The sequence below is a fragment of the Pinus tabuliformis genome, chromosome 9 (genome assembly GCF_031772625.1).
Source record: "Pinus tabuliformis cultivar Carrire ecotype Pingquan chromosome 9, CPIR1, whole genome shotgun sequence".
In the NCBI taxonomy this organism is placed as follows: Eukaryota; Viridiplantae; Streptophyta; class Pinopsida; order Pinales; family Pinaceae; genus Pinus; species Pinus tabuliformis.
In genome coordinates this window covers 869,465,514-869,481,715 of record NC_142307.1, presented here as the reverse complement: position 1 = coordinate 869,481,715, position 16,202 = coordinate 869,465,514, and positions in this window count along the sequence as shown.

The following is a 16,202-nucleotide window of genomic DNA, read 5'->3' as shown; positions in this document are numbered from 1 at the left end:
TGATAGAAACAAAACGTACCAAAGCCCTGATCTATGCCACAATCATAGTTAAATAGCAAAAAGAAACAATAATAACTCCAATCATCCAATGGAAACCAGATATACAAAGATATATATGCTACCAGTCCCCCTCTATGGGATGTGTTCTTGGCTATCCTCAAACGTCTTAGTTTGTGTAGATTCTCTCTCCTCTATAATGTATAAACTCAACAAAAGTATGGTGTGAGACAATGAAAATAATCAAAGTTACAACAATGAGTGCAACAATGAAAATAATCAAAAGTGAATAATGGATGGGAAACCCTTCTATTTATAACAAAATATTGAGTTATCCTCGAACAATGAGCAACAATAAAATATTATTAACTCCATTCTTGGAATAACCACTTGGAATATTTTATTATATTTGGTTAGGAGGGAAAAAGTATTTAAACTTTTATATAGAATTAATAAATAAATAAATAATTTATTTATCATCTCAAGGAATTGGTTAAGGAATAATAAATAAATAAGGATTTTTTAATTATTCCTAAGGGATTTAGTCAAATTTGACAAAGAATAATAATTAATTCGTGATTAATTAATTATTCTTGGAGAAAAATAAGATAATTAATGATTTATCTGTTTATTATTCATAATTGGGTCAAATATGACAAGGAATAATAATTGAACAATGGTTTAATTAATTATTCCTAGAAGAAGATCAAATAAATAGCGATTTATTTAATTATTCTTCATGGGTTTAACTATAAATTACTTAACAAAGGTGGTTTATTAAGTAATTTCTCACATTGAAAGAAATTTTATTATGGTAAAATTGGCTTTACATGGTGTAATTCGATCCATCTAGTAAATTATGCTAGATGATCAATTTTTTGGTGATAACAGATTGCCCCCCAATGTACAAGTTTTAGGAGCAAAACGTAAGACCGAAGTACGTTGTAAAGACACAATCACTAGACAACATAGGGGAGTCAGAGAGAGAGAGTAAGAGAAACCAATAAAGCTAAAGCGAAAGAGGATAGGGACAGAGGGGGCGAGACTAATGCAAGTCTCCTTTTATGTTGTGGTATCGGACCTCAATGAGGTGGGGGAGGCATACCCATATCTGTTGAGATAACTTAGTACAAAAATAATGGTTTGCATAGAAACATAAAACTGAACAATGAAGTACATGCTGAATGGTACATGACATGCTGGCATAACAGAGCCAGAAAATAATACAATGTGTCCCATATACGTAATGCACTTGGAAAAACATGAGCCAAGATTGAATACAATAATATCTGGGTACATGAGATATAATGACCCTTCCCTCAAAAAATGGGTGGGAGGGAGGGTAGTGTTAGAGTCGTTATTTTCATCCCTCCGTCAGAGATCAAATCCTCTTGTTGCATTTCATGTTAGGTGTCCCACCCAGTCATTTGCATTCCATTAGGCGTATAGAGCATCTAACGACGGTGGCATTCCTCCAGTTTCCCTCATGTTATCTACCTGCTAGCTCATGTTTGTTCATTTAAAAACATATACAGTCTTCCTTTTATCTCGAAAATTGCAAAAGTTGTCTTTAGGGTTTCATGGTCAATTAGGTCTAGGGTTTCATTAGGGTTTCATCAAAAAATGTGTCAAAATGTCCAATAATTACCAGTAGGCCATGAGGAGGTTTCAACATCAATAAATTGCATCGCCAAATGTTCGAAAATGTGTTTTTCCTCAAAACTCTGTTTTGAGGAAAAAACAGAGTATTTAGCTTTAATTGTTAAAAAATCATGAAAGTTTTGTTATTCTCATTGTAAATTCATTCATCTGCATCCTGGTTTCTTTCCTTAGCTCAGAAGCTCCAACACCTGCAAAAAACAAGCAAGCTCAGGTCATTAAATCCATCACAAAGTGAAAAAAGCAGTGAAAAGGTTCAAAATCAGAGTTTAAAGATAAAGTCAAATCCAAAACATTACAAAAGTGGGTTTCATGAGCCAAAATTTCAAAAGCTCTTTGTTTATAAGTTATTCCTTCATGTGATAAGCTCATTTACAAAAGAGAAGCAAGATAGAGAAAATTTGGTGAGCAAGTGAGAACTTGGGCGAAAATTTTTGTAAGAATACCGATGCAGCACATTGGTGGGGTGCGGCGCACTGGGCATGCTGCACGGCACATACAGCTTGGAAGTCCGAAAAACCTCCAAACTTGCTCCAATCTCCCGAAATCACGTGGAACGGTCTTGATTCAAGTAGGTAGCATCTTCAAATCTCTATTCCATCTAAGTTTGATGATGGTTTGATGGCGTGTGTTTCATGGTGCTTATGTAAAACAATCAAACCCTACCTTTTAAAATACCTCAAAGAAACTTGCTGCTAGGGTTTCAAATCACTGTTTTGTCAACAAGTTCACTCCCTCATCTCATTTTTCATTTGATTTCATCATTCCCTAAATTCCCCTACCCCCCTAAGTTCATTATTTCCCTATCCCAAAATCCCTTTCCCAAATTTCCATATGTAAACCCCAAACCATAATCTTATACAAGAACTCCCATAATATCCCATATTTCCCTAGCTAAGTTTATCCCAACAGTCCCAAATTTCCCATTAGTTTTCCCCTCTCCTAAAAATTCCTTGTTTCACTATTTTCCCTTGGTGGCAGAGATCAAGCACATCACTAAAAACAGTCCACCACAGTTTGACACATCAGCTCTTATTTCTTCAAGGCAATTTTCCTACCAACAGACATGGCATCTAATCCTTCATATGATTATGAAGAGGAGACACACAGTGATTCACCCACAGAGGTACATGCACCCAGGAGGCCTCATAGAGGTGGCAAACATATTTGAGAATCGCCAAGCTACCCAAAGGAGGAGGGCGGAGCTCACTTCACTTGAGCAAGAGATCAATGCCGATTGGGAATCTTGGCTTGAGAGAGCCAACATTCACTTAGAGAGATTGTTGGAGAAGGCCAACAAGGGGAAAAACATATTGAGGAACATGGCATATCATGACTTGGCAAGAAACAAAGTGTGCAAGGCAAGAATCAGGAGCTTGCAAGCAAAGTTGAAGAAGAGATTGAGGAGGCAAAAAGCGCAAGATAAACTTCAGATCTTGGTTGAGGCTTCCTTGGCCCAACACAGCACTTGATGGAGAGCACTCATCCTAAATTTCAAAAAATTTGGGACACTTTTTGCATTTTTGAAAATTTTGGGCTAAAACACAGAAATTTCTACTCTATGTGTCGCGCCACGTGGCGCTCGCTTTTGCTAGGAGCCTCCAAATCACAAAAACTCAGCATTTTTGGATTTGGCATGAAAATTTTTTCTTTTCTACCTATGGCCAAGAAATTTGGGCAGGTTTTGAGCCCTCAAAAAGGTCAAAAACACTCAAAAAATGACCTCACTGCCCCTATTTTGACACACAGGAAGCAGTGTTGGGAGAATGGACTTTTGGAGGGGCAAATGGAGGCAAAATTGAAAAATTCCACTTGGGTTGGAAAGTAGACAGGCAAAACTTTTTAACAAGAACATCTGGAGCTCATTTGGACACCGGGAAGGCCTCCAAAAGTGGTTCCAAACAGGCACGACGCATAGAGAATCAAGCACGGCGCATAGAGGAAAAATTGCCAGTTTGACCAAGTTTTGCTCTGTTTTTCGCCCAGCTTTGCCTAGTTTGACTTTTTCACTTTCCTATTGGAAAATTTATGATGTAACTTGATGAACATTGATGGGTTATGTAAATATGTTTGATTTTCACTTGTAGAGGTAGATTCATCAGTTTAGAGGTTGTTTGAAACTGAATGAATAAGTTCCCTTGTTTTTAAAGGCATGTTGTTATCTTGCCTAGTTTTTAGTTCTTAGTTTAGAATCAGTTGGATCAGCTCCTAGACTCATGAGCTCGACCCCTAGAGGCAAGGAGGAGCTATTTTTGTCTATATTATGTTGTTTTTCAGTCATTAGCAAGGTTGGACTCTTGTGAAAGCCTTGAGCTTCATTGTACATTCACTTTCAGTATTTTGGCTAAGGAATTGAGACCAGGATTTGCAGCACTCTTTGGGATTCATGTGGCAATTTGTATTGGTACAATGCTTCTCTTTGTAATTGTGAATTTTGTTTATGTATGCCATCATCTATCTTATTTCTTTTGAACTAAGCAAACAAGAGTGTAAGTAGAATTCATTGAAAGTGCAATGCTCTACTTGAAGTTTGCTTTAGTTGTTTGATGTTTTCAGCTGTCTGGGGAGGATTCTTGATTTCCCTTGCCCTCTTCAACACCTCACCTGTCTTTTCCCTCCATCTCACTAAAATTTAAGTGCCAAAATGATCGCCTACCTTGCCCCATCGAGATCTCTGCAGAACTGAGCCTCAATCCCCGCACCCCAAAATTTGCCTTTCCCTTGATTCCAACAAAACCCTCAAAAAACTCAAATCAAATCCTTGTATTTCATATCTAGCCTAAAATTAGTTTTATTTCATTCATCTCAAGCCCATTGATTATCTTTTGCTGAGATTGACCCGGAGAGAGCCCTTCCCTGTCCTCGTAGGGCTAGCTACGAGGCTGAGCGTGGTTTGATGTTGGCCCTGGATCGTACCTTTTTAGCCTGAGGTAAATCTAGGCACTAACAGGTAGAACAACTGGAGAATCGCTGCTGAATAGGGAAGCGCTTTGCAAAACTGAATGGATCATCTAAAGGAGACATGCATGCTATGAACACTGCGATCGATAAGAACTCAAACCCATAAAATCTGCGGAACTGCATATGAGGTTGTAGCATAATAGGAATGCATCTGGGCATGTGGGGGACTACCTAAAGGGCCACCCCCTCATGAGGTCAGAAACATCTCACACACACCAGAGAATCATTGGTACAATCTGCTACATCACTGGACCATCAAGTCTATGAATCACGAACATGAAACGACCAAGTCAAAGGTAAATAATGAGACCCTCTGCTCGAGCCGAGGCGTCGAGCAAGAATGGAAGCTGGAACTGAGATACACCTCCCTCTAGGCCGTTCTTCTGGAATAAATGAGCTGATGTCGACAGAATAGGGCATGCGATAGGTGAGGCAATGAGGATCCTCAACTAAGGCACGAGGGAAAATAGTAATGTGACTGATGGGCTGACACCAAGGATAATGGGAAAATTGGTACTGAGGGACAAACAGACGACTTCCCTTATCAGAGCATAAAGTGCATTCTTGACCTAAAAATGACTGACTTAACTCTGGAGGGGATGGGGACAGTATGACTGGAGGCCAAAATGGACAACATAGGATGAAAAATATTCACATATGGATGGAATATTGTGACATGATAAAATGGGACGTGAAACAGGCTCCATGGATGCAAGGGCGACTGATTGTGGATGCTTTAAACAAGGGTGGCTTGATGATGCTACCACACAAAATAGGGCCAATGGGGACCATAAAAACATGAGTAAATGATGGTTACTCATGACAAAAATCGACACATAGTATGACAAGTATTAAGAGTAGGTGGACCTTAAAGTACAAGTGTCACTTTATGAAGAAATTCAATTTTGAGAGGCGACGAAGTGACCCTTCTTGGAAAAATGATTTCCTGGTGAAGTGTCAAATCATCAAAAACTAAGGAAGATCCATTATAGAGCTCGGTGAGAGCTTTCCAACGTTGCTAACGTTTCATGAAACTGAGCTATGGTCTGGTCGCAATGGGTGATAGGAAAGTTGGGGATTTTTTTATGAAAGGACATTTTCCCTCCAATTTTGATTCATTTTCTAAGTGAGATGTGGTGAATTTGGAGAGGAGGAAAAGGCCCTAAATCTTGTGGAGATCGTAGCAGAAAAATCGACTGTCGAAATCAAGATCTGTAACTTTCAGGTAGGTGGCCTTACTTGTCTAAATATGGCCTTAATGCTTCTTGGAACGATGGTTCCTGTTGAAGAATTAAGGGAAGAGGAAAATGAGAATGAACTACTAGAGGAGGTCTAGAATCATCCTCACCCACGAAGTCAAACATGGGGACTATGTGGACATAGAGTAGAATATTTGAAGATATGGTATCAAACGTCTACGATATGTGATGTGCATATGGCTCGCCGGAGAGGTTGGTAGGACAAAATATCCAAGGAATGGGAGGATAATCAACCATACCTAGATTCGTTGGGATCTAGGCCGAGACTTATGTTAATAAATTGAGAAGATGGCCAGGGGAAAACCATCATGTCCCCAAGCATGGGATATTTCCCGCAAATATATGTGATGGAGGGGACTGATTTGGTATGCAAAGGTGGGAATGATGCCCCCTAGCAGGAGGATTTTGTGGAGCGCCATTGTGTTTCGAGTGCTTGAGAAAGGGATTCAAGCATCTCGGCCCAACTTGGCATGAGATCCTCCAAAGGATTATAAGGATATGTAGGGGCCTATGTGCCCCCCAGTATGCTATGTGCGTACTATATGTATTTAGAGTGGTGGAGTTAAAATACTTATATGATACATAATATGATTACGCATTTTTATATGACAATGATGTTTCACCATGTGTTGTGTTTATGGTGGTCTTCTGTGGTATACATGTGATAAATGTCAATCAATAATGTTATTTGCAATGGCATCTACATAGTTATTTTGGGCTTTGGGACATGACTAAACGTAATGGTTTCAAATTCACATACCAAAATCTTAACTCGTAGATCTTTTCTAAAGAGGACTTGGTTATGCACATGATACACACCATTCAATTGCATGAAAAGTAGCAAGGAATCTAAATGAACATGAAGGTGAAGGACACGATGAGCAAGGGAATTGACTAACAAACCTATCACTACATCATATTCGACCTGATTATTTGTGGCAAATCCAATGCACATGCCGTTTGAAAGGACTAACGTATGCAAGGGGGTGAAAATGGCCTAGGCTGCTGAGGTTAGATTCCTAGAGAAGCGAATCACACCGTTAGCATGACCAATATACGGTATGGATGATGGATCCATATGAAAGGTGAAAAAGACAACAGATGAGATGATGCAATCTACCTAACTTCATGGAAAAAATAAAGACACACAAATCAAAGGGATGTGCTATGAGCGAAATTTCTTGGGGTAGAGTGCATTGGGAGAATTAGGAAGGATATGGCCTTCAGAATCCTCCAAAATATGCCCCCTTGCCTAAGTGCAAGGGTAATCAGGGGTAGACATAGCTTCCATGATATCCTCATCATACTAGAAGATCGGCGTATGGGAGGAAGACTGAATACATGATGCAGCGGTGTTACTTGGTGCATCAACTTGAGAAGTAGGGTTCACATACACATCATCTTGAAAGGTAGGGACGAACTGGTATATGAATGTTATAGACATTTTTAGGCACTACAACCCCAAGCATAAAATGTCCATAAACCAAGGGCTCCTAAGTCCCTAAGAGTGTTGTTCCAACCCCTAAAAGAACAAGGTCAACTGATTATAGCTTCTCCCAAAAGTTCTCCATGAAAAACTACTCAGAACTGGTCAAAACAGAATCATTTCACCTGCTCCATAGGCAAAGTGCATTGCATCTCACCTAAATACACATAGTAGGTGCATTGAATTTCAAAAATCCCTTCTATGGGGTGCGATGGGCGAGAAGAGACAAATGGAAGTGTCAATCCGCGAGGTGGAGAAGCATGGAATCTTCCAGAAACTTCTCCTGTGACACTTGCGTCTTTGAATTCGACCAGGGATAAGTAAGAGATCATCAATCTCCAAGTGGAAGCAAGAACTATCAGAGGGAAGACACTAATCAAATCAAAAGCTGACTCATCTCCCTTACAGACATCTATATATGGATCCCTCATCCCAGAGATCCAGAGGCTGGAATTTTGCATCTTGTAAGGAATTGCTGTTGGTTTCTTGAGGCAACATCATAGTGTTGGGTGATCTAAGCTTTGCATGAGGTGAAGAAGGGCTTACTTGCTGAGAGGATGATGCTGGGTCAGAACAACTGGTTGTAACTCTCTTGGCTCTTTCTTGATTATCAATAAAGCTATTCAAGTTTTCCTCCATACTCTTGTGTAATTTATGTATTGTGCATTTGTATGGTCAATTTACATCTGATCCTAGATTGTTTATGATAATAGATCCATGTTCTCGTATAGTGTTATGCTGCTTTGATTCTACAGGTACTCTGTGAAGCTGGGTATACAAGAAAGCAAGTAGCAAAGGACTATCAGAAGAGAGAGGAATCGAGCAAGGAACCAAGCGCAAGACAGAGGTTGGTCTCCTTTATTCTTCTCTCATCTATCTTTCATAATGGAAAACGAAAGTAGTTTTACTTTGTTTGTTTCTAAGGTAGCTACCCGCCTTAGTGGGATTAGCAGTTCTGCATAGACACTTTTCCCTGTAACAAAATGGCGACTCCGCTGTGGAGCGACTAGATTGATTGTTTATCTACATTTGTTTACTTTATAAACTTACAGACGGAGCCTGAAGTTGATCCAGGTAGCCTTTGAACTGCATTTGCTATGCAAATGCAAAGTAGATAAATGTCTCTTCAGTCAATCTCTGGGTTTTGTTTATGAATTAAACAACTGGTTTACAAACTCTCTAATTGCCCTTGTGGTGGCTCTAGTAACCTCCTTAGATCTACCCCTGTGATTGATTTACTGATTACCACTTGCTCAGCCAAAATCCCTGAACTGAACTGCAAACTGTGACCCGGAACCCAATCAAAGTCTCATCCCTGGCCCAGCGCACTGTCTGTTCTGTGAATCTCAAATTCAGCGCACTTCCTGAGTGTAGTAGGTGCGCTGCATTTCAAATTCACTGTGTTACAGGTGCGCTGATCAGACTAGGCATTGTTCCTAAATTTTGGTTTCTGTGTTCACTCTTTTCAGATCTATTCAAGAGTTTTGTTTCCTGTAGTCAGTACACCTCTATTTGAAACCCCTTTCCTTGCTGTTATTCCACCTCCATTGTGCAAAGAACTGTAAATGTTTTTATGTATTTGTTGAGTCATTTTCTGTTCTCCTTTACAAAGAAGTAACGTAATTGTACTGTCGTTTCTTGATTTGAAAGTGTCGCAAGTGTCGTTTTCAGTCATAGAAGAGAGTCTAATTGCTCTTGATAGTCGATTACCCTGTTACTATTGTATTTGATCTAAATTAGTAGTTTTTCTAGTGTCGAAAGCAAGTTTTCATTTCCAAATTGCAAAGTGTTGTCGTTGTCTTCATTTTGATTTTGAAAAAGAAACTTGTTAGTAATTGTCGCTTTGAAAAATAATTCAGATTTGCGCATTAGCTTCCTTTTTATCATTCACATATTAAGAAGGCTGAAAACAAATACATGCATGTGCATTTGCATTTAGACTGTTTGATTGATTTGATTTAGGACAGTGCATATAGTGTGTGCTCTATGCTCTTTGTTGAAAGAATACTGTCTCTCTTTCCTTAGTAGCTAGGATTTTCATTCCACAAAGAAGATAAAAAGACTGTTTATCATCTTAGATTGCATTTTAGGAATTGTACATCTACATCACGCGGTGAACCTGAAAGGAAAATTTCTTAGCAAGATCAACTATAAAATAAATTTAATGAATCTAACAACGCTTTGGAACCTAACACACAACATCTAGAAGTCTAGGCTAGAGACGTATTACGGCGTCGTAAAGCCTGGTAACTATTGTTCTCACTGTTGGTTGGGTGATTCCTCCTCTTTGAGACGATAAGTGCCAGTACGGACTTGTGCTCCCACGTACCGTCGAGTATATTTTGGGAAACCACAATAGGCTTAATCCTTTATCCATAGGAAGCCGTGTCTGCCGCCCTATCGATCGTAATGCATTGAACACAACATTCGAGAAGATTGACTGCCGTACCGTAAAAAAGTATTCTGCAGTTTTGCGATTGGTTTGGTAATCCCTCTGCCTAGATTTTCAGAGTAGTCCCTTTCGTTCCTTTTCAGACTCCTTAACGGAAAAGGTCCATCTGAGCACTTGTCACTTCAGGCTCATTAAAAATCGAAGGCGCCTAGAGGCATCTTTTGTTTTTTCTCGACTCTTAAAAATTGAAAAAACAAGTTGTGTCAAAGCGTCTAAAATTCATCTAATTCGGAAACATACTTCCCCTTGATTTTTAGTTGATCGAGTAATCCGCAATCGTGGAAGAAAGTCAATTGAAACCCTGTCATTCGCGGAGGCTTACGAGTCAACCGTCTTTGTATTCGGAATTGAAACTATTACGGACAAAGCGAACTCGTTTAATCGGTTCCAAATCTCCTGGTAAAGTTAGAACAAGTGTTCCAACAACATCAGAGACTCCGGTTACTCCAAACATTTCTGGTATCCCTGCCTTTATAGAAGAAGTTCAGCAACCACCGAAGGACAGTAGTACTGATCCTAGTCTGAGGGCAAACACTTGTGTTACTGAACCAGTTTCATATACAACCGGTTCGGAGAGTGTTGTTCCCCAAAAATCTGTCGCTACAGATTCCATACCTTCTTCGGCACCAGAAATATTTTACGGACCTGACGGTCTACCTCTTCCACCTGGTCTGATTGCTATAGAAGAGATTGTGGAGGATCCTCCATCTAGTACTCCATCGAAATTTGGAGTCGGGATCACTTTGTATCCTTCTTCATCAGAAATTAGTCTACCGCCAGCGGAAGCTCCTGTAGAATCACTAGGTAATCTTTTGGATAGACTAGAAATGTCTGAACAACCGTCGACATCTAGGACTGTGTCGTTCGACACAGCGACGACAGAACTTCCTGCTGTCACTCCAACAATGTTTGCTGGTATACCATCTGTCCCAACTAGCTCTCAATCGCTAGAAGGGGCCCACTCAGGGGCTATTTCGACAGTATGGTCCGTTCCTATTTGTTCATCCGGAATAGTATCCGGAAACTCTTATGTTGAGTCTCAACAAATTGATCCTTCAGGATGTCAATTTGGGCAGTCCGGTCCTCAAGGGAAAACCATTCCTTTAAGTACCGGATTACCGCCGTATGGGGGGCAGTATACCCTTTCATTGTCTCCTCCGGGAGGACAGCCATACGGGAGTTCACAACAAAATTCAGGTTATGCTGGAATTACATCTAGCAGTTGGGTACCGATACTACCTCAACAACCAAGAGTTGTATATTCGATGCAACAATGTTTACCTATGTCAAATATACCAACTATGCCAGCTATTGTGACAGTGTCGCAAGTACAAGTAGTGCATGTTGTATGCCAACCTCAGGTTTCTCAGGTTGTAATGCAACAGCCTCTTGACCCTGCGACTCAACCACAATCGCCAACTGGTGGAATGACACAGGCCCAAACGGGTACAATTACCCCTTATCTTGGTCAAATAGTTAGTATCGGGAAACAACACATGGCTTCACAACCATGGCTGGTGAAATACCAACAACTGCAATTCCAACAAGTATACCAAGGATCTGAGCAACAAATATTTGCAAATAGTGGGCAGCCGTATATTCAAAATGGTCAAAATCAACCATTCTACAATGGTTATGCCCACCAACCTTACCAAAGTTACCAACATCAAATGCATTATGTTGGTATGCAAAGACCAACTGCTCAGGCGATTCCATCTTATCCTGGGTATGCTTCGCCTAACCTGAATCAACAGTTACCCTTCGTGGCGACTTTAGAGTTACCGGATCTAAATCGGTTAACAAACGATCCAATCACTTACGCCCCTTGGTGGCCAGCGATTCCGCATAAACTTCCGTCAGATATTCCTAAATTTAATGGAAATCCGGGTGAAGATCCGTCGAATCATGTGATGACCTTTCATCTGTGGTGTTCATCAAACACCCTAAACGATGATTCGATTAGGCTTCGCCTTTTTCAGAGGACGTTAACCGGTCCAGCAGCCAAATGGTATATCGAATTTCCCAGAGCTTCGTTTGACAACTTTAGTACCCTAGCCACAACCTTTTTAACCCATTTTCAATTACCAATAAGGTACGAAACGGGAACAGAACTTCTTACCAATTTCAAACAAACAACGGCCACTCACATATCTGATCATATTCATGAGTGGCGACGTCGTCGTAGAATGGTAAAAACGTATGTTCTTGATCAGCTTTTAGCTGAATGGTTTATTAAGTCTTTGTTACCTTCCATTACAGAAGATGTGGCAAAAGGGGGAGTCTTCACCGAAGAGAAAGTTATCACTCGTGCGCAATATTTAGACTTGATTTACACTCAGTCTGGCATGCTCTACGATAAAATACCTGACACTCCCAGACCGGAATTTTCGGTCCCCCTCCTCCTAAATCGAACAATGACTCTCATGCTAGCGATGGCGTGATTGGCACGACAGACACGAAATTGAAAAAGGATACATCTAAAAAGGCCCGTAAGATTTCCAGTCAAAATGAAAAAGAAGAACTTCTTGCCTCGGAAGTAAATGCCATCTCGACAGATAAAGGCAAAGAAACCAAGCAACCAGGGGGCAAGAAGAAAAACAAAGGGAAGAAGAAGAAACAGGAGGAATCATCTCTTGAAAAATCTTCTACAAACCCTTCTGGAAATAGGAAACCAAATCATCCATGCTTTATATGCGATGAGGATCATTGGACATCAGATTGTCCACACAGAGCTGAGCTTAGAAAATTCTTCAAGAATACAAAGACCTCAGCAGTATTAACTCATTCATTTCCGAATCCAGGAACAAATATGGTTGACAGTGGAAATGCTTCCCCATCTCAAGTGCTGATGTTGTCGATTTCCAAATAGCAAAATGATGCTTTGATATCGACAAGGAACAAAGATTACGAGAATCCACAGCTGTCGAACAACAAGGATAAAGATCAACCTAGTAGTTTGACAACAACTTCGACAGAAGTTGCGCCGCCCATCATTCCTGAGTTGATAATAAAACCACCAAAGGGAGTAGTACACAAGTCGACATTTAATCCTCGTGCTAGAGCAGCACAGCATTATAATATAGTGGAAGATCTGGCCCAATCGCCATCCGCTATGTCGACACTTGAGGTACTGCAAAATTGCCCATCCCAAAAGTAGGCTTTATTATCAGCTATCGGTGGGATAGACCCAAAGGATTCCAATCTTGTGTCTTTTAATCATAAAGGATACAATCCTCAGTTACCAGCTCAACTAGCTTTCCTCGTTCAAGTGAAAGCCCTCAACAAAACCGTTCATCGAACAATTATTGATGAGGGGGCATCTACATGTATTATGTCGATGAGTTGCTGGAAAACTTTAGGATCTCCAACCTTGTCGTGATCTTCGACGACATTAAAAGCATTCGACGGACGAACATATACCCCATATGGTATTCTAAGTAACTTGCAGGTTGAACTAGGAAGGAAAACAATAGAAATAGATGTCAAAGTAATCGATGGAAACCTCGATTACAACATCCTACTGGGAAGACCATGGATATATGCCATGGCTGCTGTTGTGTCGACCTATTTTAGGAAGATTGCATTTCCCTTTCGAGGAGGGATTACAATCGTCGATCAACAAACCTTCCTCCCCAATGGTTCTCAAGTTACGGGAAGCATCCCAATGATCCATGGAAGTCCCCATTTGCTTCAAAATATTGTAGTAGGCCTACTAAAAGACCCTATATTAATGGGAACCTTTTCCCTTCCACCTCCAATAAATCTGGCGGAAGTAGCATCGGTAGGAACTTGTAATATGATATCTTCGATTGAAGAGATCTCAGAAAACAATATAAACATGGATCATACACAGGTATTGCCTCCAAGCCCAATGGAAATATTGTAGCAATCAATGTTCCTAGCATGGGAGGCAAACCCAAATCAACGCTCATCAAGTGTTTGGATAGATAGGTCTAAGGAATATGGCACCCCTTCAGATCCTTGGTCACGAGTGCATTACACCGATGAAGGAATTGTTCAATCAATGGTAATTGAAGGGGCACCATGGGAAGATTACCACCATCGTTCCCTTCTTCCGGATTGTGAAGAAGATACTCCTGATGACCTTCATCATCCCTCAGTTTTTTATTTCCTATCAAATACTGTAAACACGGTGGATTCCGAGTGAAACTTGTCCAACATTGAAGAGACTATCGCCATAAATATCTCGACCAAAACAGATGTTGTAGAGAATATTTATGTTGGCAAATGTTGTTCTCCTTCAGAACTGGAAATATATAACGCTCTTTTTCGCGAATTCAGAGATGTCTTTGCTTGGTCATATAATGAAATGTCAGGCATTGACTCGAGTATCGTTGAACACGAAATCAAGATGTATCCAGATGTCAAACCAGTACGACAACGGCTACGGCAGGTGCACCCCAAGAAAGCCGCTGCCATCAAGGTGGAAGTTGAAAAGCTCCTCCATGCTGGTTTCATTTACCCGGTTCCTCTAACCGATTGGGTATCGAACATTGTTCCTGTTATGAAAAAACAAGGAACGATTAGAGTGTGCGTCAATTATAGGGAGGTAAATCAAGCTTGTCCAAAAGACAACTACCCTACACTTCTTCTGCGTTGATTATAGGGATGTAAATCAAGCTTGTCCAAAAGACAACTATAGAATGGTTATGGCCAGTACCATCATAGATGAAGGGGCTTCTGTGAGTATCCTTTCCTCGACTGCTTGGAAAGCGCTTGGTTCGCCATCGCTTTTGCCTGAGATGAGAAATCTAACAGGCTTCGACAAAGGAACCAGTCGACCGTTAGGGATCCTTCCCAATGTGCCCATAACATTGAGAAGGAAAACTGTTCAAATGAACGTAATGATAGTCCAAGGACCCCTGGATTATAATCTACTCCTTGGACGAGACTATATTTATTGCATGGGAGCCATTGTCTCATCACTCTTTAGAGTAATGTGTTTTCCACACGAAGGAAGAGTGGTCAAGCTCGTAGACCAGCTTTCATTTCCCGGTTCACACATGGAAAATAGTCATATACCATCCCTAAATGGTCTTTTCACGCAAGGAATGTCTCATCAATCCCCAGTCCATCCACTTGATGAGCGCGAGTGATTCGGGGGACATGACTGAAACCCAGGGGGCATGCACCCTGGTCTGCTTCGGCAGGAAAACGGAAGGTATAGGATAGGTTCCCATGAGAGATATATGACTAGTCTGACACTCCTGTCCGTGATTGGAAAAGGGGGTTAGACTGGAATAAGATTCCCTTGTCAAAGTTATGTGGGTGGAGGCGTCTGCACCACTCACCTTTTTCTATTTCGGTAGGCATCGCCGAAGAAGTGTTTTGTTTGCGGTGCAGATAGAACAATCTTTGGTAACCTGAAAGAGGTAAGCCTTTCCCGATGGAACAAATTTTTTGTCGGTAGATTGAGAGGTGACCTTGAAACTCTATTTTATACCTGGGGGCATGCAAACCTTTTGGCGTGCAAGTGAAGAGCGGCCATTTATTTTTTAAATTTGTAGGTCCTCTAACCCTTTAAACTCGTAGGATTGGTCGTTTCCTAACTTGCATAAAGAAAGGATGTGGGGAAAAGATTTGAAAAATTGCCGTTTTTATATATGATACATCCTTATTATTCGACTGGATATATCGAGCAGTTTTAACGCGGACTTCATGCTCATTAAAAAATAAACATAAGCAATGAGCAAATGTTTCCCCCAGCGTTTAAGCTCAATAAAAAATGAACCAATTTCCGGTAAATAACTGTCGTGAATGTAGTACTTCAGCCTTTAAAGCCTTGGTCGTGTTCTCATCATCACCTCCACTCTGTATTGGCCGATCATTCACCTCCATTTGATTGTTTACCCCCTTTTGATGAACAGCTGCGAAGAGTGATCCTATTAGCCATCCTTGTAACACTGGCGTGATTGGAAAATTCCAAACCTTACCTGGAATCAGCTGCTACCCAAATTTATCACTCGTTCCTAAAAAAACGAGTCTCCTTTAAGCTCTTTTCAACTGACTCGTAAAATATGAAAAGATTGCCGAGCCATTGGCCTCTCCAGCTCGTTAAAGGGACTGGAAGTGCTATCCCTCCTTTAGATTTTAATCTTTTTGGACTTGAGGGATTATTACACAAAAAGATCGAGCGCTTGTTTTGTTCGGCTCGTTAAAAGTATCAAAAATTCATCCCTTCTGTATTGTTTTATACTTTTTCAGACTTAAGGGATTAGATGACGAAAAAGGATTTTTTGGAGTTTCCTTTACGTCCCTTTTCAGACTCTCTAAAATTGAAAAGGACCGAGTTATCTTTGTCGTTAAACTCGTTAAAACCTAATAGTTACAAACTTGTCCATAGCAGACAAGAACGAGTTTCACTATC